The sequence below is a fragment of the Dermochelys coriacea genome, chromosome 3, assembly GCF_009764565.3.
Source record: "Dermochelys coriacea isolate rDerCor1 chromosome 3, rDerCor1.pri.v4, whole genome shotgun sequence".
Lineage (NCBI taxonomy): Eukaryota > Metazoa > Chordata > Testudines > Dermochelyidae > Dermochelys > Dermochelys coriacea.
In genome coordinates this window covers 171,546,074-171,570,734 of record NC_050070.1, presented here as the reverse complement: position 1 = coordinate 171,570,734, position 24,661 = coordinate 171,546,074, and the positions used below count along the sequence as shown (strand labels likewise).

General features: G+C 40.6%; 2 long non-coding RNA genes across 2 annotated transcripts; one reads left to right on the top strand and one right to left on the bottom strand.

The window, feature by feature from the left end:
• The first annotated feature begins 2,386 nt into the window (after window positions 1–2,386).
• LOC122459124 lies at window positions 2,387–23,745 on the top strand. Its single transcript, XR_006279591.1, has 3 exons — window positions 2,387–2,396; window positions 6,634–6,640; window positions 23,599–23,745. It is a non-coding gene; the product is annotated as an uncharacterized LOC122459124 (long non-coding RNA).
• LOC119853823 lies at window positions 2,857–20,126 on the bottom strand. The gene is made up of 3 exons (XR_005292234.2): window positions 20,063–20,126; window positions 9,316–9,406; window positions 2,857–3,307 (listed from the first exon to the last, which is right to left on the bottom strand). It is a non-coding gene; the product is annotated as an uncharacterized LOC119853823 (long non-coding RNA).
• Window positions 23,746–24,661: the final 916 nt, after the last annotated feature.

Here is a 24,661-nt window from a genome sequence, read left to right as displayed (position 1 = left end):
GCCAGCCCCTGCCCCACGCACCCCCTGCCCTGCCCGCAGCCAGCCCCTGCCGTACCCTCTGCCCTGTCTCCACCCACCCCCGTACCTCCTGCCCGCACCAGCCCCTGCTGCACCCCCTGCCTCCAGCTAGCCCTGCCCCACCCGCCTGTCGGCAGCTGGCCCTACGTCCACTGGTGCCCTGCAGTTCCCAGGGCAGTAACCCTGCACACCTGCTTCAGTGAAGGGTGCAGGGAGCAGCTGGGACCCACACATGTGCACACCCTAGGGTGACCAGACAGCAAGTGTGAAAAATCAGGATGCGGGTGGGGGGGGGGTAATAGGAGCTTATATAAGAAAGAGACCCCAAAATTGGGACATTGGGACTGTCCCTATAAAATTGGGACATCTGGTCACCCTAGCACACCCCAAGGGAGTGGTGGGGACCCACACATGTGAAATAGAGTTCATTTCTAGTTCAGGCCCATCTTTTTAAAAAAAAGAACTTTAGGCAGGGTTAACACACACCTGTATTTTCCCAGACAGGTCAGGCTTTTTGGTTCTTAAATCGCCGTCTGGGAGGAATTTTTAAAATGTAAAAATGCATCCGATGAAGTGAGCTGTAGCTCACGAAAGCTTATGCTCAAATAAATTTGTTAGTCTCTAAGGTGCCACAAGTACTCCTTTTCTTTTTGCGAATACAGACTAACACGGCTGCTACTCTGAAACCTGTCAAATGAAAAAGTTACCTTGCATATCATAGATATTAAGGTCAGAAGGGACCATTATGATCACCTAGTCTGGCCTCCTGCACAACGCAGGCCACAGAATCTCACCCACCCACTCCTGCGAAAAACCTCACCTATGTCTGAGCTATTGAAGTCCTCAAATTGTGGTTTAAAGACTTCAAGGAGCAGAGAATCCTCCAGCAAGTGACCCATGCCCCATGCTACAGAGGAAGGTGAAAAACTTCCAGGGCCTCTTCCAATCTGCCCTGGAGGAAAATTCCTTCCTGACCTCAAATATGGCAATCAGCTAAACCCTGAGCATATGGGCAAGATTCATAAGTTAGTGCATATCATATGTTTAACATGGATTCTGCGTGACACCATTATTGGAAAGAAAGCCACTTTCTATGGATACAGGAGCTGCAGTATCACAGGGCAATACAGATTAACCTCAATCACCTTCCCTTACAATTTACCAGAGTTATGCTTCCGACGTTTATGGGAAACGTGATAGGGCATATTGACATGCAGGCTGAAGTCCATGTCAAAACAGTCACCATTTGTGGGCAAGTATGACTACCTATCTGTTCTAGGCTGACTGTGATTTGAATAAATATAGCTGAACTAGCCAGATATTCACATGATGAACACTACCTGGACATAGTCCTATTTTCAAGGTGGAACTGGGTAGCATAAAAGATATCACTGTAAAGCTAACCACAAAGCCAGGTAGCCAACCAAACATTGCAAAGCATGGACAGCACCATGTACCATCAGAAGAATGCTCTAAGCAGATTTGCAATGTTTAGTCAAGGCAGGAATTATGTGGTTTTTCCTCACAAAGTGAATAGGCAGCTCCTACTATGCAAGTGTTTTGGGAAAAAAGATGGCACCATCAGAACTCGTGGAAATGTCCAAGTGTCAGTAAATGTAGTGCTATGCTCAGTTTGCTCTCAGCACTCCCTTTTGTTGAGAATATGTTTGCATCTTTAGCCACGGACCAAAAGTGTAGCAAAACTGATCTGTGTTGAGCTTAATTGCAAATGGACATGGAGAAAAAACCCTAGGAGTTATACCAACACCACAATTTATCATTTGGGATAATGTCAGTACTAGCATTGTCCCAGACCATAATTTAGATGGGCCATATTTTGAATGGATTGTCAGAAGTAAAGTACTACTTAGAGGGCTTTTGAGTAACTAGCAAGATTAAAAATGAACATGCAATCTTAGAGAGATTAGAGGATTACAGTCAGAGTTCTCAAGGACAAATGTGAATTTTTTCCCACAACTCCATAGATTATTTGGGTCATGTCACTGATACAAAGAACCTTCACAAAGAATCTGCAATGATAAAGGCCATAATGGACACCCTTGTTACTGAAAATATGAGTCAGTTAAATTTTGGGGGACGAGGAAGCGGGGGTCACTGAACTGCTGTGGATGCCACAATTCTCATCTGTACTGAAACCTCTTCATGATCTTCTAAGTCCAGGAAAAACATGAACTTAGATGAGTGTAACAAAACTTTTAAAAGTGGTAAGACTTGTTGCTGGACTTGGAAGTTGGACTTCAACTTTGATTATGATATTAAAGGGAGACTGCCATGTGACGTATCCCTTTAATATCCCAAATTCTTCTTGCCTGGAGAACAAAAGACTGAGTGGTGACATGATAATAATCTTCAAATATGTTAAATGCTGTTATGTAGAAGACGGTGATCAACTGTTCTCCATGTCCACCAAGCATAGGACAAGAAATAATTGACTTAATCCACAGCAAGGGATATTTAGGTTAGGTATTAGGGAAAAACTTTCTAACTATAAGGATAGTTAAGTACCGGGATAGGTTTCCAAGGGAGGCTGTAGAATGCCTTTCACTAGAGGTTTTAAAGAACAGGTTAGACAAACACCTTTCAGGGATGATCTAGGTATACTTGGTGCTCACTGAGCACGGGGGAAGGACTAGATGATCTCTCAAGATCTCTTTCAGTCCTCAATTTCAATGATGCTACATTATGTCACAGAAGAGGAGAACAAAAAAGACACCAAAAAAAAAAGCAGACAACAAATGGAATGGGAAGTATTAGGAAATATCTTCAAAATATGGAAGTTTCATCATAATTTATACAAAGATTCTTGCATCTGACAGATCATTACTCTCACATCTATCTTTGGTCTTCACGTTGATAATTTTTTTTAAACTGTCAGTAGAATGCTGATTGCACTCTCTTGTTATTGCAAGTATGGTTAGACACAGACAGACTGCAATGCGTGGCAATGCAGATGGCTTGTCTAGGTGACCTTTGCCATTCATGCCCTTGAAGGCTTTGCCAGCTGACATTTTCTATTTTGGAGAAAACACACTTGTGAGAACTTTACAAGTAAGAAAATATACACAGACTGTTCCGTCACTATCCTCAATGTTAACATCTTGTTAAATAATAAAACATGTCCAGATCTTATATCTCTAGAATGTCCTGTAGTCTGTGCTCTTTGGGAATGAGCAGAAGTTTAGATAGGAAACAATAGTTGGGTCAGGATTTACAGGTTTTTTTCTCAGCTTCTCTGATGATCAAGCATTCACCCTTCCTCTTGTGTTTCCTGCAAGAGTTAAAAGATGTGGTTCCTAAGAGTTTATCTGATTGTATATGCTCTGTTTGCAGTGATGTAACATTCCCATTATTTCCACTGACCTGTTTTTTAAAGAGCTTTGGGAATGAGTTTATTGTGAAGGTTCTATACAAATTAGCATACTGTGGTTAAATCTTCTTTGTTAGAGTGAAATGAAAACAGACCACCTAGATACTGAACCTACAATTTAAACCACAAAGGTAGATGGCAGGCATTAATTCAGAAACAGGTGGCTTTTTGCTCATAATATTTTATGGTTTTCATTGCTTTACAGTGGAATGAGCTAACCCACAACTCCCCTCCTGACCCACCAACATCCGCACATTTAGTGAAAAACAGGTGTTTGATATCTGGGCTTTCACTGGGAACTCTCACAAACAGAAAGACTCTTTGGATATTGAAAATGGCCTTGCTTTCTCACCAAAACTGGGAAGCAAATAACAGAGTATGTATAAGGTAACTGATAAATATACAACAACCAAAGGCTTTATCCATAAAATGTAAAGTATAACCTCTCATTTTATGTTCTGCACATGTAAAAATGCAAGAACAGAATTGCAAAAAAATGATTTCACAAACCTCACAAGAATCTTAGGGAAACCTCTTACAAACTGGACTACTTGTAAATGATATACAATCTTGAGCTCTCAGTCACCTGGCAAAGATTCCGTGTTTCCCCTATTCCATGAAAAACTAGTATTAAGTCTGAACTAAAACCCCAGATGTAAATACCTCCCCAAACTTCAATGGAATTGAAATCTAAATGGGAATCTGGCAGCTGGGAAATGCTGGGTCTCAACCCACTCAAAAATTGGGGAATTTGGATCCAGATCAGAACACAAAGGATCTCTGTTAAAAATCACCCCGCATTTATCTATTTAATAGGCCTTACCTATAGTCTCTGATTCCCAAGGCCATTTACATTTATGAGGATGTATTCAAGCTGCCTTCATCTCCAGATACCTACTGACTTTCAGACACTGGAATAGAAAGATCTTAAAGGAGGGAAGGGCCAAATCCTGCATGCCTTACTTGCATGAGTAATCCTATTGAAATCAATGAGACTACATGACTGGATAATAAAAGCAGGAACTGGCTAAATAGCTCCAATTGGCCATAACGTGGAGAAACAGACATGAGGAAGGACACTGTTCTCTTAACTGACAATGTCAGGTCAAAGTCTTTACTTTCATGAGTGATGGTGGAGGCTGCACTCAGCCTCAGATAACAGGATTACCTGTTAAATCAGTAAGTAAGATACACAGTATATCTGGGATTTATTTTTCATTTTATTCATTAAATTGGGGGAAACCGTTTTTTCCCCATACAAAAAATCAAAACAGGATTCATGGAAACTATGTCCTGTTAATCATGGCACCATTGATACTTACCATACATGGCCTAGTGGATAGGAGGGAAGCTGTAGATGGTCTATATCAATATTTTAGTAAGGCTTTTGACAGTCCCACAAGACATTCTCATAAGTAAACTAGGGAAATGTGGTCTAGATAAAATTAATATAAGTTGGGTGCAAAACAATCAGTGGTTTGCTCTCACACTGTGGGGGACGTATCTATGGGGTCTGACAGGGGTCTGTTCTGGGTCCAGTACTATTCAATATTTTCATTAATGATTTGGATAATGGAGTGGAGAATATGTTTATAAAATCTGCAGATGACACCAAGCCAAGAGAGGTTGCTAGCACTTTGAACAGGCTTAGAATTCAAAATGACCTTGACAAATGGAAGAATTGGTCTGAATTCAACAAGATGAAATTCAATTAAGATGAGTGCAAAGTATTATACTTAGAAAGAAAAAAACCAAATGCATAACTACAAAATGGGGAATAACTGGCTAGATGGTAGTACTGCTGAAAAGGACCTATGGGTTATAGTGGATCACAAATTGGATATGAGTCAACAAAGTGATGCAGTTGCAAAACAGGCTACTATTCTGAGGTGTGTTGGCAGGAGTTTCATATACAAGACATGGGAGATAATTGTCCTGCTCTACTCGGCACTGGTGAGGCCTCAGCTGGAGAACTATGTCTAGTTCTGGGCACCACATTTTAAGAAATATGTGAACAACTTGGAGAGAGTCCAGAGGAGAGCAATAAAAATGATTAAAGGTTTAGAAAACATGGCCTATGAGGAAAGGTTTTAACACACACACACACACACACACACACACACACACACACCCTGGGCACCTTTAGTCTTGACAAAAGAAGATGGAGGGGAGACCTGACAACAGTCTTCAAATATATTAAGAGTTATTATAAAGAGGACAGTGATCAATTGTTCTCCATGTCCAGTGAAGGTAGGACAAGAAGTAATGGGCATAATCTGCAGCAAGGGAGATTTAGCTTAAATATTAGTAAAAAAACTCACTATAAAGACAGTTAAACACAGGACTAGGCTTCAAAGGGAGGTTGTGGGATCCCAGTCATTGGTGGTTTTTAAGAACAGATTGGACAAACACCTGCCAGGGATTGACTGGTTTACTTGGTTACAGTGCAGGAAGCTGGACTAGATGACCTCTCAAGGTCCCTTCCAGTCCTATATTTCTATGATTTTATATCCCACATGGATGAGCAATAGAAACTCAAATGAATGGTAATTGAGAGCTAGTCATCTGAAGTTCCTATGGCTTCTGTATCACTGCATAATAAAGGCAAAAAAACCCTGGATATTATTTTATGAAATAGGTATTTGGTTTAAAGAGTTTTATTGGATTTATTAGTACATTCACTTTAAAACTACATCATGTACACTGAGAGGGAAAAAACATCTGCCTTCCTCTCACACTATGTCAGCCCACGGGGTCTGTAATTTACAAACATCCAAGCATAATGGAAGGGCTGCCCAAGCAATGTTAAAAGAAAGCAAATGAAATAAAAGCTAAAAAATGCATATACATAAACCAGATCTGTGAGGCTGCAGTGAAGTATTTCAGATTAATGACCAGTTGATTAATGAAGTCAGGAAGAAAAACTCCAGATCAAGTAAAGAGTTATTCATATTTCTTCATGGAGTTCAGGTAACTGCAATGTATTTGTTCTAACTTTCTTTTTTTTCATCCTTATCAATAGCCACATTCAAAACTACGTCTTCCTTTTTTAGCATTTAAAAATAATTTAAAGTTGATTTATTTTGCCCACCATATAAGCCATCATATGTTATGTTTCAATTTTTGTTTTCTACTGAGTGTTTTGCCATTATGACATACAAGTATATATCATACAGGAGTCCATCTGATATAAGGACCAGTGTATAGACATAATACATCAATAATAGAAAAATAGTCTTAAAAGCACTTGAAGATAATCAGAACGTCTACAATCTCACTTTTTCTGAAAGACATATAGGAAGAGTTCAAATGTTAGCTATTTGTGGTAGAGTTCTGTATATATTGAGACAATGACTTATCTGGCTTATGGTACCTACTTTGTAAAAAATTTAAAATATTGGAAACATGCGCTTTCAATCATCAAAAGGAGGCTATATGTGTGTAAACGTACACCCAGGAGGAGTTAAAAGTTGGGAGCTACATCAGGAGAAGTTAATTCCATGTCTTTTCTTCAATGTGTGTGTGTGTGGTGGTGGTGGTGGGGAAGGACAGAAATAAGTGAAAGGGTCAATCCATCAATCACCGGGGAACATGGATGGGGGTGGATGTCCCAGAGAGCTATGTATCAGACGGTTTGCAGTGTAGGGAGTACTTGTGAGGCTACATGTCTTATAATGTGCAGGTGGACAGCAGACTTCTTAAAAAATATGAAGGAGTAGTGAAGGCTGGTGACATCTACCAAGGAGTTATTATTTATTCCTATTTTAGAGTACAGTAGCTCCCAAAAGCCACCCTCAGTATCAGAGCTCCATTGTGTTAGTCACTGCACAAACACACATGAAGACATGGTCCTTGCTCCAAAGCTCTTAAGACAAGCAACATAGAAAGTATAGGAGGAGAGGGGGATACAATCAAATTTGTACTATTTATATACATTTGCAACATTAAAAAAGTTATTATACCAACTAAAGTAAATGCTAACTATCCCCATTATTTCATTCACCTGCTCATCAAGCAGATGGACTCGTGGCAGATGTGGGTCTTGAAAAGAGGTTTGAAGGAGGGGAGTGGCTTTACAGATCAGTTCAGAGAGTGGGTTTTGTATACAACAGACAGCATGAAATAAGGCACAGACATTTTTGTGAGATGTCAACAAATGGACAGATGAGGCTGACTTGGGGGATAGTGCAATGAAAGAGAGGAGCGGACAAGTCCAAAGGGACAGATTTGTGAATGTGAGGAGAGCCAGCTTGAACTTGTAATGCCATGAAATAAGAAAAGGCAAAAGTGACAGATAAAGATGCCCTGTGAATGGGTTCATGGTCCACCATGTAGTGGGTGTAGTCCCTGGCAGCCACCCCACCTAGTGGTTGCAGTTCCCAGCAGTCACTCCACCTAGTGGTTATAGTCTCTGGCCATCACCCTACCTAGTGGTTGCTATAGGAGGGGTAGAGGAACCCAGGCCCTCCACTCCACTGGGTTCCAACTCAGGGCCCTGTCCAGCATTTTCCACCCTCAGGGGCATCAAATCAGCTTCCCTGGGTCCCTTCCTAATTCTGTCTTTCCTACAGCATGCTGCAGTTCGTGCCTGTAAGCACTATTTTGCGCATTGCCTACTCAGCTCTGGCCCACAAGGACTGCCACTCACCGATATTCCTTCTCCCGGTCTGGGTCTGGGTCTGGGTCTGGCTTCCTCTGCCTCCAGAGCACCCAGGACAAATTCTTCTCTCTGCCCTGTCCGTCCCCTAACTGAACCAGCCAGCTCCCTTTTAAACCCTGCCTCCAATTGGAACATGCTCTGCAAGGGTGGAGGGGTGGGCCTCCTGAGCCCAGAACTGCTCTTTAACCCTCTGCTGTCCAGTGAAGAGTTTGTACACCCCTTCACATGCTGCCAACACCAAAAAGGGCTGAGAGTAAAGACTGTCTTGTTAAGGTACCATTAAAAGCAACTAAATATCAAGGCCCTATAGCTGAGACACCCCTCAAAATGTATTCACAGGAAAAATTCTGCTGAAGTTTCTTTGTCATGATTCACAAACTTTAAGTGAAAAACGCATGTTTAAAGAAGGTAAGAAATGTTGACAGTAAAGAATCATCATGTTTTCCATAACTTCCCCGCCCCTTTCTAGTAGATTAAGGATCGCACAGCACAACATGTACTGATTTATGATACTGAAATATAAAATGAAGAATTGTTAATGATAAGATTAAGAGCTTTGATAGCTATATTTTTAATGATTTGTAATTATGGATGGTAAATGAATGCAGATGAGGTAACACTTAGGCCAAGTGCATGCTGGCATAAATGTGATTTTGCCAATTCTTCTTTTACATAGAATTGCTAATCTGCTTAAAATGTTATTGCTGACAGAACAAAGGTAACTTTGTGTTGGAAAATATATGTCCAGACATTGTAATTAACAATAATTCTGTTTCGCATTGTATAAATAAAGGCAAAAATTGATTAACCTTAAATTGGGTGGACTTGGGACTCAGTTTCCCAACTTTTAACCCCCTAACAGTCTTGCCTTATCTAACTTAGATTGAAGCTCCCCAGAGAAGAGATGCTTCTTCTATCTGTTTGTAAAACCCTCGTACTATAGTAAGGAGCCAGAGGAATAGAAATATTAGCTTCATTTTCTGGTACCAGTCTAACAAAAGTGTTTAATTTAGTTTTAGATTTAGTTGGGGATTGGTCCTGCTTTGAGCAGAGGGTTGGACTAGATGACCTCCTGAGGTCCCTTCTAACCCTGATATTCTATGATTCTATTATTCTAATTTAAAAAAATGTCCATTTCAAGGTAGCAAATCAAGCATTATTGTATTTTATCCCAAAATATTTGTAATTATGCTGAGGTAGTACAATAGCCTAAACTGAATGGCTCCTGAACTAAGTATATTGACATTACCGTATTCTTCTTTAGTAATCAGCACAATCCTATTCCCACTGCAGTTCTTTGCATGTGTCCAAGTGCACCCATGTTCAGACAGCTTGCTGTGCTGGAGAATGCAATAGATAAAAAGAAGCATCAGAAAACTGAAGTTATGAGATATCAGATTATTAAATTAAAAGACATTCACATTACTTTCAAATCAATCTACCTAGAGAAATTTCTCTCTCTTTAAACTGTATATCTGAAAGAGCTTTGCTGGAACTACTGTAGTTAAGTCAAGCATTTGCTATGCACTATTTTTTTTTTAATGACCTCCTGATTGGTATACAGTCTTGACTAATTTCTGCAATTAGAGAGGTTCATTTTCAGAGACTGAAATGCTAATATTTTTGAATTTGTTTTTATGGTTCAGAGATTTTAATTTGAGATTTAAAAAATATCACAGCTCACAAAACTAAATAAACTGCAGCTAATGAAATTCACAAAAGTGAAGTACTCACAGAACACTTCTCACTAGCTTTCCTGGATGATTTATTGACAGCTAGTTGTAAAAACAATTTTATTAAAGGTCATAATGTTTGGTTAAAAAAATCAGTTTAATTTATGGCATAATTAGCCTTCCTGCAATAGGCATGATGCCAGACCCATCACTTATGGGCTTTGACTTTGAAATAAGCACTTGGTGTTTTAATTATATCTTCCAGAACATGTTCAAAGGCAAGACTCCAGTGGTGTGGTGTTACTTTCTTTTTATAGCTATTTTATTGCTGTTAAAATAGTCAGAACACTAGGTTTACTTGTATTGATTGACATCAACTAATTATATGGAAGTACCTGATGGAAGAACAGTTGTGATATGTAAAAAGGTAATTGCAAGCCACATCTCTTGTGATGCTGAAATTTGTTTCCTACTTCTTCTAAAAGAAGCTCTTGTTGGACACATTTTGAGTTTGATCCTGCTGCAGCTGAAGACAACAGGCATTTGGGCATTGACCACATGGCAAATATATCCTTTTATAATAAAAAGATAAAATAAAATAATAATAATAATAACAATAATAAAATACTTTATGTTAATCTCTTCATTTTCTTTTGTATTCTTGAAACCCAAAACAGATCCCTGGATCCATACCTTCCTGAACTTTTGGAAAATATGGATTCAGATCAGAAGTCAGAGCTGGTCCCATAGAAAATAAAGTCAACTAGTGAGGTATACCTCTGGTGTTTTAATATCCTTCTCCTTTTTATTCTTCAATCCCCAGCTTTATTTTTCCATTATTGAGTTCTTGTGCCCAAAGTGAAAGTAGTGGTGATGATAGAGGGACCTGTAAAACAGAGCTCATACAAATTGGTTGCTCAGTTTTGGTTTACAGTCTCTGGACTAGATTCTGTCACCCGCACCCATGTGGAGTAGAACCTTACTCTGAGTAGTCCCACTGATTTCAGTGGAGCTAATTCTGAAGCATGGTGCTACTTAGTGAACACCTAATCGTTGGGTGAATTCAGGCCAAAGATTTAGCATTTATAATGAGACCCAAAGACAAAATAGGCACCCTGGTTTGTATTTCTTCACAAAAATTTTGCACAGGCACTTCATGCTTTCTGCAACTGCAGTAGGTGAGCAGAATTCTTGAAACAAGCATTAGAATAGCATTGAGAAACCCAGATCACAGATTATAAAACCAGAAGGGACCACTGTGATCATCTAATCTGACCTCCTGTATAACAAAGACCATAAGACTTCCCTAATTTAATTCCTGTTTGGATTTGAGCATCTCTTACAGAAAAAATTACAGGGAAGGAGCTTCCACAACCTCTCTAGGTTCCATTATCCTACTGTTCTTACAGTTAGGAAGTGTTTCCTGAGATTTAGTCTTAATCTGCTATTCTGTAGTTTGAACCTATTGCCTCTTATCCTGCCCTCTGTGGCAAGAGAGAACAACCTTTTTCTATCTTTTTTATGACAGCTTTTCAAGGATTTGAAGACCATTATCATGTCCCCCACTGCATCTCCTCCTCTTTTCCAAACTAAACATACCCAGTTCGTTCAGCCTTTGCTCATATGGCTTGCATTCCATCCCTTTGATCATCTTTGTCACTCACCTCTGGATCCTTTCTATAGTTTGGTGACCAAAATTGCACACAGTACTCCAACTGAGGACTAACCAGCACCAAGTAGAGTGCTATTATAATCTCCTTTGACTTGCATGCTTTGCCTCTGTTAATGCAACCTAAAATTGCATTTGCATTTTTTTCAACAGCATCACATTGCTGACTCATGTTGAGGTTGTGATCTAGAACCACCAGATCCTTCTCAGCATATGCTTGCTATTCCTACATCCAGGTCATTAATAAAGATATTAAACAACAGCGGACCCAGAACAAATCCATGTGGAACCCCTCTTGATATCTCTCTCCAATCCGACATAATTCCATTAATAGTTACTTTTTCTTTGTGGTTGTTTAATCAATTATGTATCCACTTAATCATAGTTCTGCCAAGCCTGCATTTCTCCAGCTTATCAGAATGTCATGCGGGACAGTGTCAAAAGTCTTGTTGAAGTCCAGGAATATTATGTCCATCACATTCCCCCTAGCCACCAAACAAACTACCCTGTCAAAGAAGGAAATCAAGCTGATATAAATCTCCCATTAACACACTGGCAAACCAGTTAAAGAAGAAATGCTTAAAACACACTTTACCAGACATCATTGCTAACCAGCGATTCTGCTTTCTCTATAGTTTTGTCACTGACAATCCTTTTCAAAATCTGATTGCCAGATCCAGCCACATCTCCTTCAATTGTAAATGAGGCAAAAAAGGGCTTGTACAGAAAACAATTTTGCTATTGAAGGTCTCCCGGCAAGGATTTTAATTTCCCACCATGAGTTTCAAATCAAGTAAGAAGGGAGCACAAAACACCCAAAAGACTCAAAGATGTTAAGGTGAACCAAGTATTAAGTCCACCTCTTGACAGAAACACTGTTGAAGAAAAAAGACTCTTAGCTGTGGAAAATATGAAACTGAACACAGAGCTGAATGACTGTCCAATCAAATTAATATTTTCCTATTCATGACTACATTCATCCTCTTCATAAACCTCCTGACATCAGGGAAGCTGTATTGATGGAATCAATACAAACATCAAGATATGGCCTGAATTAATTTAACTATGAACATGCATCTGTGATGCCTGAGGAAAGATTAACATTCTGTTTCAGGGCCTGATGCACTTCTGTACAACACTGATCACCAGTTCTAAGGATTTCTGCAAATCAAGGTCAGATTCCATCATTCTTGATAATGCTGGGTAATACCTTGCTCTTTCAGGAGTCCCACTGATTTCAACATAAATAAGGTAGGCAAAACCTGGTCTTGAATGAATGGATGATTCTTCCCCACGGTCACAGACTTGCCTTTGGAAGACCTAAAGCCTTGTCTAGACTGAGTGAGGACCAAGGTACGTACATTCCTTTTCTCTTTGAAAAAGTTTTTTCTGCATTTTTGCAAGTTCATTCAGGAAATGTCACTCTATTTCTCTTGCTGTATTTTCTAGCACACGTCATCACTTGGAAGATATGAGCTGGGCCAGGAAATGTGAAAATAGCTCAAGAAAAATAGTTTCTCACAGTGCTATAGAAAACATAAGGCTTAAATTGGGGAAGAGCAGGGGAGGAAACCCTCAAACAGCTGCTCATTAGCTCCTCCCCCTCCCTTCTTAAAATGGCCTATGATTACCAGTTAATTCCTTTTATTTTGCACCCACTAAAATAACACAGTTTAGGTTTTCAGAATGTCATGAGAACCCTGTAATTCAATCTGAAAAAACACATTCTTCATCAAATAAGCAGTCGGTTTCAATGATCTAATAGAGTCCCAAGGGTTTTTATTTTTTTAATTTTTGAATAAAATTATTAAATATTGTTTGGCAGCATTGTGCTTTTTCTGGCTCTGATACCTTAAAAAGTATGTTCCATAATCAACTTTGTGTCGGTCCAGTTAGATGACCTAGAGTTCATTCCAACGCAATGAAATACTTTCCTTGCCCAACTTCTCCCCTCTTGCACAGCTAGGGCTCAATTTTGTGTAGGGCTGCAAACCCTCAGCTACCATTGACTTAAAGGAGGTATCTCAGCCTCTCACATATTGAGGCCCATAGTGAGCTTAACACTCACTTTTATACATTTACTGATTTTGTTTTTTCAAAGCTAATACACGTGATACATAGCCAGAAATACTTATTAAAAAATTAAACCAGAAGAAATAAATAACCGTAGTACACTTCATTTAAAGGAAAATCAGCTAATGTGCTTAATTGGGCTATTTCCCAGGGAGCCAACTGATACCCAATGAAAATAAATTACAAAGCTTAAATCAGTTACTAATTTGGTGTATCGAAATACGTAACCAATACTTACTTTAAATTCCATGAAATGTAAACATCTAAGTACTGTACTCTAAACTGCTACTTTTAACACTGTAAGCAGTTTCAGAGATAAACCTAATAAGCATTTTAAACGTAGAGTGCTATACAAAAGATTTATAAGATTGGTTACATCAGGAGCCGACACTACATCAGTATAGTAAATGGGAAGTAAGCCGTTGACTTCAAGGGAAGCAAGTCACTCTTTAATGAATGAAAAATTCTCACTTTCACTTTTGTAAAAGAGGAGCACATTGCCTGAAAATTTAAAATAATAGAAGCAGCAATACAAAAAACCTGATAACTGAAGATCCCTTAATGATTCTTCCTAAGCTGCTTCTATGGTATGATAAATTATCTATATAATACTGCATTCCCAGAGGTGGATTAAGTTTTATTGGGGCCCTGGGCACAAAGAACATTGGGACCCCCCCCACATGTCCCCCGTCACAAGGCCCTTTCCCTGCTCCTCCCCCTGTCCCAAGGCCCCACCCCCTAGCCTGGTTGGAAGCCAGGACCATGTTAAGAGCTGCCCAGGGATTCCGGGCCACTCTGGGGAGCCCTGAACCCTCCATTGCCCTGGGCAACATACCCAGGGGTGCAGAGATACAGGCCAGGGGCTGCTTTTAGACACCCGGGTCCCCTGTCCAGGGCAGGTGGAGGACCATGGGCTCCACAGAACTGCCCAGGCTCCCTGGGTGGCTCTTACTACCACCGAGGGCAGTGGTCCCCAAACTGTTGGGCGCGCCCCGGTAGGGGGCATGGAGGAATGTTTGGGGAGGCGTGTGAAGTGGGGCCCGGGTCAGCCTCCACAGGAGGTGAGGATGCAGCACCCCTTGTCCTGCTCTGGCCTCAGATCTGCTCCAGCCCCACCCCAGCCCTTCCCCCAGCCCCAGCCATGGCTCTGCTCCTAGGCGCACCCCAGCTGCATCTCTGGCTCCCACTCCCAGCCGCGGCCCCGCTCCCAGCCCCTGACTGCAGCCCACAGCCCCACCAGGACCCCCGGCACCCAGTACCAGCTCTGCTCACAACTCCGGGGGGTGGGGGGAGGGTACCAACCAGATAAGTGGGGGGAACAATTGAAAAAGTTTGGGGACTCCTGGCCTAGGGTAACTATACATCCCATTTTGGCCCTAGATGTCCCAATGTTTTCGGCAAAATAGGGCATTTGTGCTGTTTGCTCTTGCCAACTGATCACCAAACGTCATTCCTCTCAAGACACTTTTCCTCTGTAATAACACCAACCAGTTGATATTATTGTTTTAGTTTACACTTTACTTTTCATCCTGTTTGGCTAGCTATTAGAGATGTGCTCAAGCTCAAAGTTTGGATTTGAATCTGAATCCAAACATCCCAAAGTATTTAAATCCATGGTTTTGGTTTTGTACATTAGAAAAAGTTTGGGAGTGTATGGATCTGCAATTTGGTCTGTGCCCATCTCTAGTGGTAAATAACATCTTTACCACTAATAGAGGCAAGTCTTCAGTACCATTCAGCAGTACACACCACACATTGAAGGTTAGTCCAAGTGAGGGCTTCTGGGTAGAATATTCTCATAGAGAGAGCAAAAAAATCCAGAGTTAATTTTAGTTGGGTATTGGGAATTTTATTTTTCATTTGTTGTTATTTAACTTCTATATCACTCTGCAGTATAACTACAGTATGTGTTATGTTTCCAATATTTGATTGTATTCCTGCTAAATCTACACAATCAAAGACTGCAGGCATTACATAAATCATACCACAATATTATATGGAGAACTAACGGCACCAACACATCTTGGTTAAATGTAAAAAATTGATACAGAAAACAGTGAAACCAAAGTGTGCTGACTCTTTCCTTTCAAAATAATTCATGCAGATTGCAACTATAACCCCATGTTTGCATTGAAAGACTAAAATTTCCCACAATGTGCACAAGTAATTTCTATCTAATGACACTTACTTTTCATCTATCTACAGACCTGGATAAACAAAGACCAAAAGTGCACTAGCTATCTGAAAATAGGACAGCTATTTTTAATTGCAACCCTCCAAAAAAGTAATAAATGTGACACTTGTTCCCAGCTTTAAAAAAATTCCTTACAGGAGTGACAATTTTATTGCTAATTGCACAAGTAGTTTATTATGCAGGACTAGTAAAAAAAAGTCAAGACAAAATTATTTAATTTGGCAAATAACGATGAATCAAGCACTTATTTTCTTGAATTTCTTAAAACTGGGGCTTGTACTATTTTGTATGCAACTCTTCACTGTACAGTAATTCTGTAGTTAGTTACAGGAACTGTTATTTATTTAGGCCTAAATGTTAAAATTTGGGAATCTAAAGTTAGGCCCTTGTATCCACATTTAAGCAGGGAAACGAGTGGCCTGATTTTCAGACCTGCTGAGAACCCACAGTTCCCATGGAGTCCATAATGGATTGAATCAAATCCTGGGATCCAAACACTCCTGATTTTGGAGAATTCAAATCCAAATCCAAACTCTGCAGTTTAGATCAATCTCTGCTTTTAAAGTTTGCAGTAAAGCCATTCCTGCTTCCCAAACCTGGCCTTTCCTCCCCAGCCAGCTTGGCCTGGAGCAAAGAGAAGGGTTGCTGCCAATTCAGCTCCACCTCATTCCAAAGTTCATTGTTTAACCAGACCAAAAAGTTTACTAGCCTGTTTGGTCCTCAAAGGGCCATCCTTCCTACTTTTTCAGGCTAATCAAGTGAATCATACCACTTAACTGTACCTCTCTCTGTGTCATCCAATACTGCCTTTGTCTTCACTAATGGCTCCTCATTTTAAATTATTTTTAATGACAGTCCACATCCATTTAAACTCAGCCATCATCTGATGTTGCAGCATACTGCCTGATAGAATTGCGTGATTTCTTTGCACACAATGGGCCGAGTTCACATCTGGTGTAAGTGGTTCTACTCCACCATTAATGGAGTCGTAATTACTGACATCAAGTCTGAATGTTTTATTCATTTGTTTCATTCTTTATATCCTACATGATGATGTTTAAAAAAAAACAGCCATCATTTTTAATTTTAAGGATCCACTTCCCCTGAGATCCCTTTATTATACTGCAAGGTAACAACAATTCTTCACCTCTGAGGATGACCTGCAAGGATGGGGAGAGGACAAAAGGAGCATAGGGGAGTCAGCTGAGAACTCGACTTCTGGCACCATCCGCTCAACCGCTGTGTGCATAAGAGAGAGGGGAAACTCCCAAGATGAGGGAAACCCAGGCTCCCCTCCGGGGACAGGGGGAGTGGAGGACGGGGGGACCAGAATTTGCCTTCCCCCCCCCAAGAAATATCTGAATTGATGCCACCAGGAACTAACAGCTGCTAATAGTAGCATTAGAAACCCCTTATTGGTGGGGCCATGCCTCCATCAATCATACTGGTCAGCAAACATGGACCAACACAAAGGAGTGCACTTTGTTAAAAAGCCATAGATGGGAAGCTGTAGTTAAGTGCACTACTTCCGAAGGCATTGTGCCTACTTTAGGCACAAAGGCCCATATCTTTAAAAGGACTTAGGTGCCTATCTGCCTCTCTAGGTGCCTAAGTCCACCATTTAGGTGCCACAGACATTTTCAAAGCCACCACTCAGCTGCCATCTAACTCTGTAGGCACCAGAGTCCTTTAGGCTCCTAAAGAACTGATGCCACCCCACAGTTAATGAGTTGCTTGTAGCCTTAGCTGAAGCCAAAGCCCCGGTGGTGCCAAAGAAAGATTCTCAAACCAGGCAGGAGAATGCCTACCTCATCGAGGAGCTCAATTCTGTAGGTATACTCAGAGCACACCTGTCACCTTCTGAAGTAACAGAAAACCCCACATAAAATAGTGCAATGTCCTCACAAGAGGGTCTTTGGCCTCCAGCTGAAGGCCCCTGGTCCTCACACCCTTGCCTCAGGATTTTCTATTGTCCTTGTCCTCTTCTCCGGGGACTCATGTCACCTTTACATTGCTGGTGGGGTCCAGAGCAGAGCAACAAAGTCTTTTGTCCTCTTTAATATTCCATAATATTCCATCTCATGTTAGGTTTCAGAGTAGCAGCTGTGTTAGTCTGTATTCACAAAAAGAAAAGGAGTACTTGTGGCACCTTAGAGTCTCTAAGGTGCCATAAGTACTTCTTTCCTTCATCTGATGTTAATGGGCCTTTCTTGTTTCCAGGACATTACACCTTCTGTTGGACTTTGTACTAGTTAATGTCTCTCTCCTATCTGGTGATTTATATATTCATAGAGGCTTACAATACAAATGCTTAAATATTACTTTACAATATGGGATATAGATTCTATAAGTGAGATTAACGCATGCAGAAGCTCACAAGCATTCCATAAAGTTTAAACACTAAACGCATTCTTATCATCTTAGCGTCTATTTTAACAATACTAATATACAGATGAGCCAGACTGATTCCAGATATGTATTTGTCAGTGTTCAGTTGAGACATGGGAATCTTGACATGAGCTGGCACCTGGTCTGCCAGTTTCACAGCCTGTTCTTTAAATAGGTTCAGTAACAATTGCTCCACGGACCAATTTCTTTAGGGTATATAATACACTGTATATTTTCCTCAAGATTCCAGAAGATTTATTCACATGACAACCACTAATGTTAGTGATAAATCTACATACATTGAGATCAAAGTTCTATATCCCTTAAACCAGTGGTTCTCAACCGGAGGTACATGAGCCCCAGGGGGTATGCAGAGGTCTTCCAGGGGGTATGTCAACTCATCTAGATCAGTGTTTCTCAATCTGGGGGTCCTGAGCCCCAGGAGGGTTGTGGGATGTGTTTAGGGGGGTCACAAGTGTAGGGTTGGTGTTAGGGGGTCGCAAGCAGGGCAATTATCTGATGCCCCACACAACAGGCAGCCCCACAAAGCTAAGTTACATGCTTCAACCCTGGGCAGCGGGACTCAGGCCTCACCTCCTGAAGGGGTTATAATAGTCTGGAGAGGCTGAGATCCACTGCCTTAGACTAGAGCCCTGGGCATCAGACCTTGAGGTTTCCACTTAGACTCATAGACTTTAAGGCCAGAAGGGGCCATCATGATAATCTAGTCTGATTTTGTGCGCACTGCAGGCCATAGAATATCACTCACCCACCCACTCCTGATATAGACCCAGTACTTCTGGCTGAGTTACTGAAGTCCTCTGATCATGATTTAAAGACTTCAAGTTACAGAGGATCTACCATTTACACTAATTTAGACCTTCAAGTGACCCATGCCCCATGCTGCAGAGGAAGGTGAAAAAAAACCAGGGTCTCTGCCAATCTCATCGGGGGGAAATTCCTTCCTGACCCCAAATATGGCAATCAGTTAGACCCTGAGCATGTGGACAAGATCCACCAGCCAGACACCTGGGAAAGAATTGTCTGTAGTAACTCAGAGACCTCCCCATCTAGTGTCCCATCACTGGCATTGGAGATATTTGCTGCTAGCAGTCACAGATCAGCTACATACCACTGTAGGCAATCTCATCATACCATCCCCTCTGTAAACTTATCAAGCTCAGTTAGGTTTTTTGCCCCTACTGCTCCCCTTGGAAGGCTGTTCCAGAACTTCACTCCTTTGATGGTTAGAAACCTTCATCTAATTTCAAGCCTAAACTTCTTGATGGTCAATTTATATCCATTTGTTTTTGTATCCTGTGACAGGTGGGGAAACCCTGTCCAGTGCAGGGTGTGTGTGCACCCAGTCCTCCAAGCTGCCCTCTACCTCAGGCAGTGAGGCCAAATGGCTAGAGTCGATATAATTGCCCCTGCCTCTGGGATGGGATGGCCTAGTGGTCAGAGTCAATTCAGCTGCCCTTGTCCTCAGGGCTAGAAAACCTAACAGTAAGGATCAATACAGATGCCCTCTCCCTCAGGGCTCGACAGCCCAATGGCCAGAGTCAATCGGACTGCCCTGCCTCTCAGGGCTATGTGGCCCAATGGCCAGAGTCAGCAGAGTTGCCCTCATTCGCAGGGCAGTAAGGCCTTGTGGCCAGAGCTAATGGGCCGCCACCTGGGGGTGGGGGGGTAGCCGGGTAGGAAGACCCAGGCCTATCCTGCTCCACCAGGCCCCAGCCCAGGGCCCTAATAGTGGTGGAGTGTTCCACCACTGAGTCAGCAGAGCTCCAACTGAAACACGCCAACTTCCCACAGGACTATAGTTAGTGTCCCATGCCCCTCTCCCCTCCCCCCCCGGGGCCACTTTCTACCAGGTCTCTTGGAGCTGCCATTGAGGCATCGTAGGGGTCTCCAGGCTTCTCATCACATACAGTTACCAGGGACTCTGATCCCTCTTGGGCATCCACATGCAATTGAGCATCTGTGTGGGTCTCAGTACCTTTGACTTCTGCAGTCAGGGGTTCCAACTGCTCCTGGGCTGGAGCCAGAAAAGATCATCCTTCCTGCTCAGCAGTCAACCCAGACTGAGCTGGCTTCTCCCTTTTATACTCATGCTGCACCTGGAGCATGCCCAGTAGGGATGTGGGGACATGGCTTGTTCAGCCCACAGCAAGAAGTTAATCCTTCCCCATCCAGTGCAGGGTAAGTGCACCCCATCACATGTCCACACTGGCGCTTAACTTAAATAACTCTTTTCCCTCCCTAGTATTTATCCCTCTGATGTATTTATAGAGAGAAACCATGTATCTCCCCTCAGCCTTCTTTTGGTTAGACTAACCAAGTCAAGCTCTTCAAGTGTCCTCTCATAAGGTAGGTTTTCCATTCATCGGATCATAGTAGTAGCCCTTCTCTGCATCTGTTCCAGTTTTCTGCTTCTTAACCCTGGACTTTATTACATTTTTCCTAAAGCATTGCAGTAACATTTCTACTTTGATTTTTTTATTGGAGTGCTTGGATACATGTAACACATCATTTCTTTTATCTAAATTGTATAGGGAATTTAGAGCTCATAGTAGATTTTCTGGACACTGAAACTATTTAGCCACAGAATAGACATGGCACAAGGAGAGCAACCATTCAGGTTTTCCCATATTACTATGTGTCTATCCTGCCTGGGGGTATTTCTGTATGATTTAGTTAGGCCTCCACCACACTATGGGGCAGTGAGAGAACAGATTCCGAGCCTATTCAATATCTTAGTTACGCTTTAAGTGCCAGTTAGCACAAAATATACTGGTATTTTTTGTGATGAAGACACAGTCCACTAGGAAGTCCACTGAGAATACCAATTCACTTCACAAAAACCAATGAGTGGCTAGCAAATGGAAACTACTTTCAGACACTAGGTTACTGGATTTTAACCAGTGACCTAGAAACAAAATACACTATTTTTCCACTAGCAACCCATTCCCCATCCCCAAGCCAAAACATTTCTTTTAAGTCATCACTGGCTTTAAACAGTCACCATTTTTTAACTCAAAAAAATCCCATTTCCTGAAAAATCTTTGTAACCAAAAGCAGGAATTTCTTAAGATCCCAATTTGCCTCTCATTGAGGAACTATCTAACAGGTGTCTTCCTCTTCCAACTGTACTGTGTATCTGCAAGTTCAGATTTGCTTAAAAGAAATAGGTTTTTCTATCTGAAATCCTAATAATGGTAATATTCCACCATAGGACTTTAAAACTATGAGACAATTGTTAAAGTGATATTTCAAGCTCTGAACAACAGTCAGCTGTCTTCCAGACTGGCTGTTCAGTGTTACAATACTATTCTCTTTTTAAAACAAGCCTTTACTTCAGTAAACCAGACTTAACTTATTAGCATATAAATCAGCATTTTATAAAATGGAGAGCAAACCTACATCAGCCATTGGAAATCCGATATTAAATGTAAATATGAAAAAAGACTGTAAGGCACAATCTTCCCCAGATACATGCATTTAACTCCCATTAGTGGTAAGGCCTACAAATCATATTTTCTTAAGCTACGTGATCTCAAAAGATCTCCTAAGCAAAGCTGGATCGGGTTTGATCAGCATTTGCACAGGTGGCCTTCAAAAGAAAGGTGATGAATCAGTCATTTCCTTCTGGGTAAGCATTTAACCATTAGTCCAGCACATCTTCACTGTTCATAGTGCCAACAGAGGCCCATAAAATCAATGTTATGTCTAAAGCTTGTCGAAAATTTTCCAAGGGAACAATTTTCTATTGTAAAACCTTGATTCAACAAAATTGAACCATTTTGTGTGGATGTATTGCATTTTTCAGAATTTTCAACAGGAAATTATCTCTGCAGTTTGTTTCAGTGAGGTTGACACATTTCATTTTGACTTTATCATTTTGACTTTTATAATAATATAATATAATGTTTGAAACAAAATGCTTTTCAATATTTTCATTTCACAAAAATTTCTGAGATTGACTTTTCATCCTGATTTGGAACAATCTTAGAAATTCCCATGGGATGGAAATTCTATTTTCAGCCAAACCTACTCATGACCATTTGTGGTGATTAAAATTCACATGTTTCAGAGTAGCAGCCGTGTTAGTCTGTATTCGCAAAAAGAAAAGGAGTACTTGTGGCACCTTAGAGACTAACAAATTTATTAGAGCATAAGCTTTCGTGAGCTACAGCTCACTTCATCGGATGCATTTGGTGGGAAAAAAAAGGTTTTTTTTGCATCCGATGAAGTGAGCTGTAGCTCACGAAAGCTTATGCTCTAATAAATTTGTTAGTCTCTAAGGTGCCACAAGTACTCCTTTTCTTTTTAAAATTCACATGTAACTTTTTACAACACCAAAAATTTTAGCTTCAGTCACATGGCCAAACACCATGTTCAGGAAAATTACAATTTGTTTACCAAAATGTACCCTGTATCTACTGGATAATGTTTTTCTTTCCTCCCTGAAACACTGTGGCTAGTGTAGAATCCCTTGTCCCTCAGAGATATCTGCATTTCAGTAGTAAGTAAAGTGATGCCAATATATAGTTTGCAAAAGATTTGGAATACTTCAGGACAAAAGATACCATACAAATATGATAAAATAAAGGTAGAAACTGAAGAGAAACAGTCAAATGAAAAACAGTCCCATTCAATTACATCACATGAAGACAGGCAACTAAATATTGACAAATTTGATAAGTTATTGTACACAAATGCTAAAGTCTAAATATTGAGATGGGTGAACTTGAGTGCCTGGTATTAGATGAGGAAATTGACATAGTAGGCATTGGTGGAATGATGATAATCAATAGGACATGGTAATATCAGAGTAAAAAATATAGAGGAATAACAGAGTAGTTGTGTTGGTAGAAGGGTAGCACTATATATGAAAGAAAGCATAGAGTCAAAATATAGTCAAAATCTTAAATTAATCAAACAGTATTATGCAATCTCTATGGATAGAAATTCCATGCTTGAATAATAAGGGTATAGCATCAGAAATGCACTACCTACCACCTGACCAGGATGGTGACTGTGATTGTCAAACGCTCAGGAAGGTTAGCGAGACCACAAAAACTAAAAACCCAGTTACAATAGGGGTTTTCAACTATTCAACCCAATATTGACTGGGTACATGTCACCTCAGGAAGGGATGAAGAGATAAATTTTCTAGATACCATTGACTGCTTCTTGAAGCAGTAGGTTCTGGAACCCAAAAGGCAATACCTGATCTAGCCCTAAATTGAACAGAGGATCTGGTACAAGAGGTGAATATAGCTGAACCGCTCTGTAATAACAACCTTAATGTAATTAAATTTAACATCCTTGTAGAGGGGAAAATACCAGAGAACCCCACCATGGTAGCATTTAACTTCAAAAAGGAGGAACTATACAAAAATGAGGAAGCTACTTAAATGAAAATTAAAAGGACCAGCCACAAGAGTGAAAAGCTTGAAAGCTGCATGGAAACTATTTTAAAAAACCACAAAAGAGGCTCAAACTAAATGTGAACCCAAATCAAGAAAACAGCATGCAGACCAAAAATATGTCATCATGGCTAAATAACAGAGTAAAGAGGCAGTGAGAGGCTAAAAGGCATCTTTTAAAAATTGGAAGTTAAATCCTACTGAGTAAAATAGAAAGGAGCATAAACTCTAGCAAGCCAAGTGTAAAAGTAGAATTAAACAGGGCCAAAAAGAATTTGAACAACTAGCAAAACGCACAAAAACTAACAGCAATTTTTTAAAAATACATCAGAAGTAGGAAGTCTGACAAACAAGCAGCTGGGTCACTGGACAATCAAGGTGCTAAAGGAGCACTCAAGGAAGACAAGGCCATTGCAGAGAAGCTAAATGAATTCTTTGCATCTGTCTTCACTGGAAAGAATGTGAGGGAGACTTCCACACCTGAGCCATTCTTTTCAGATGACAAATCTGAGGAATGTTCAGAGATTGAGGCATCAAGAGAGGAGTTTTTGGAGCAAATTGATAAATTAAACAGTAATAAGTCACAAGGACCAGATGGTATTTACCCAAGAGTTCTGGAGGAACTCAAAGATGACACTGCAGAACTACTAACTGTGGTAGGTAATCTATCACTTAAATTAGATTTTGTACCAGATGACTGGAGGATAGCTAATTAACACCTAGTTTTAAAAAAGGCTCCAGAGGTGATTTTGGCAATTACAGGCTAGTAAGCCTATCTTCAGTCAATGGGCAAATAGGTTGAAACTATAGTAAACACAGAATTATGAGACACATAGATGAACACAATTTCTTGGGAAAGAGTCAACACAGCTTTTGTAAAGGGAAATCATGCCTCATCAATGTATTACAATTCTCTGAGGCTGTCAACAAGCATGTGGACAAGGGGGATCCAGTTGATATAGTGTGCATGAACTTTCTGAAAAACCTTTGACAAAGTCCCACACTAAAGGCTCTTAAGGAAAGTAAGCAATTATGAGCTAAGAGGTAAGGTCTTCTCAGGGATCAGTAACTGGTTAAAAGTTAAGAAACAAAGGGTAGGAATAACTGGTTCAATTTCAGAATGGAGAGAGGTAAATAGTGGTGTCACGCAGGGTTCTGTACTGGGA